At 39.8% G+C, this 2,500-nt stretch overlaps 1 long non-coding RNA gene across 1 annotated transcript in view; it reads left to right on the top strand.

Moving 5' to 3' along the window:
* LOC132861043 (uncharacterized) overlaps positions 1 to 2,500 on the top strand; it is a 34,503-nt gene that overhangs the window by 20,103 nt on the left and 11,900 nt on the right. Inside the window, exon 3 of the long non-coding RNA XR_009649891.1 lies at positions 76 to 119. This is a non-coding gene — a long non-coding RNA (uncharacterized LOC132861043). The remainder of the gene's footprint in view (positions 1 to 75; positions 120 to 2,500) is intronic.

The raw sequence follows: 2,500 nt of genomic DNA, 5'->3' as shown, positions 1-2,500 counted from the left end.
CATCTTTTTTTTTTTTTATATCTCCAGTGGGAGAAAATGTCAGGGTTTGGTGTGTTAAAGTGTGTTGTTTTGCAGGTGTGTGGAGTGTAATTATGGTGGAGAAGAAAAGACAGCAGCAGGTGAGTTCACACCCTCGAAACCGTGAGCGCGTACACGACAGACATCCTGAACTCAGTCAGCGAGCACAGATGTGGTTTATGTAATAATCTCTACACAAACATACTCACGCAAATCTTAAACGAAAGCCGTTCTGCTCGACAAGCCCAAAACATAACTACGCTAAACCCAAACGCTGACAATTTTGCTTACAAAACACTTCTAGCTAATCCAGCTAGTCATGGCTTAGCTGATGAGGTCACAGGTGAGGTTCGTTTCTGATGACTTTTCTATGCAGATCACGTTTAATCAGGTGATGATGTGGGACTTTCTTGCAGGTCCTCAGTTTTTTGCATTTTCTCGCTCTTAACTGCTGAGTCTCGATGACATTTCGGACTGTAGATATATCCTCTCCTAGCATGCTTCGTAGGAATCTGAGGAATCTCATTTTCAGATTTGTGTTTAGTTGATGTATTAATGTTTGTAGGAATGTAAAATGCTTTTAATTCCAATTTGTTTTTACTTCATTTCACTTCAGAACTCAATAAAACTCTGTTGAGCGGAAACAAATTCACACTTTTATACCCGGATTAAATTTTTTTTTATTATGCAAAAGTAAAAAGCTCAACTTCATCATCAGTCTTAGAAACATGATTAAATCTGACAAGTGGGTTCGGTCGTTATTAAATAAGGCGCCTTCCCCGCGGCTAATCCGTACATCTCGTGCGAGATCAGATGGCGTTTGGTTACGGCTCTGCTTCTGCTCGGGATCTCATGAATAAACACGCTGCCTCATTTAAATACAGCAACACATTGCATATCTTCAGATCGTTAGTATGCAAATGAGGCAGGACAGAAACAATAAGGAACAATATACTGCGTGAAAAAGAGAACGCCAGAGCAGGAAGTCTAAGTTTAATTAAATCTGATCTGACACAGAACTAGAATCGGAAGCGATTGGAATTAATTTTGGTATAAACGTCGACACTTTTAAGCTTTATGTTAAAACTTTTAAAGGGGTGGTAAAACACGTTTTTTCGAAGGCTTGATTGTGTTTGTGGGATGCACTGTAACGTGTTCATGCTTCGTTTTAAAAAAAAATTGCATTATTTTTCATATATTTTACCTTTATTCTACACTGCTCTGTCCCTCCTTGTAAAACAGTCTGATGGTTTCCGGGTTCTATGAAGCCAGTCCCTCAAAAATAGCAATGGGCTTAGAGTGGTTAGCTAGCCCAGTGTGTTGTGATTCGCTAACTGCCTAGTTCCGTTTTTCAGAAACATCACGCCCCTTACCTTTACCAGTAGTCTTATTTGATATTCTCAGAGGAGGGGTTTATGTAAATATCGGGGTTAGTGACGGCAGCAACCCTGGAGGAATGTCGTGTAGTCCCTACCGGCCGTTTGCTGTAGTCCTTAGAAATGGATTTCTTTAAAAGCAAATATCTCCCTTTGCTTAAAACTTTGAACGTTGTAACTTTGCAGATGTTGTTTATGCTCAAACAGGAACATTACACACTAACTAAAGTCAGAAAAGTGAAATCGTGTTTTACCACCCATTTAAACTTTTGATGAACGATGAATGATGAAATGAGGGCAATAATCAGGACGGTGGGATGAAGTGACTTTCCAATAACGGCATGTCGAATTTGTTTTCCAACAATTGCGTATTTTGTTTTGTCTATCTTGTTTATTCGTTTATAGTTCTATAACTAACGCTCACAAAACATTTACGTCTCACGTGAACAGCGCAAACAAATGGCTGACACTGGAGACTCCTTCCTTAAATGTTATAAATGTGTCTTTAAAATGTGTCCTTTGTGTCCACATAAACCTTATTTTTGTTTTCCAGGTCTTTTGAGTTTTCGACAGATAATAACAAGCTGTTACAGCTAACCTAAGCTACCTATACAAACCTCTATTTTGTTAATAAATGGTTCTTACAGATTTGATAAAGAAATCTAATATCTAAATAATAACATATTTATAGGGAAAGTGAAATGTTTATTCGTGTCTTTTTCACGCTGTGTGGGACGAACAGAGAAAGATGGTCTCGTCTGTAGAGCGTCGCTTTCTGGACCATCGGCACTGATATTAAACATGAGCGTGTTCTAGCCGCGTGCTATCTGTTTTATTGCGAGTGCGTTCGCTTCCTCCCGTCTGTCGCTCGTGGCCGTTATCTCACCGTGCAGGAATTATGAAACGTATCTAAAATTGGCTGTGAGGACGTTTAAGTTTACATTCACACGTCTTCCGGACAGTGTGGCTCAGAAAGAAACGAGGAGTGTGATAAGGAGAGACAGCGTGAGGACGAGGAGATAGAGAATGGTAAAGGACGAAAGAGAGAGAGAGAGAGACAGAGAGAGAGAGAGAGAGAGAGAGAGAGAGAGAGTTATGGGTGATGA

Source organism: Tachysurus vachellii, chromosome 2, assembly GCF_030014155.1.
Source record: "Tachysurus vachellii isolate PV-2020 chromosome 2, HZAU_Pvac_v1, whole genome shotgun sequence".
Classification (NCBI taxonomy): Eukaryota; Metazoa; Chordata; class Actinopteri; order Siluriformes; family Bagridae; genus Tachysurus; species Tachysurus vachellii.
This window is presented reverse-complemented; position numbering and strand designations above follow the sequence as displayed.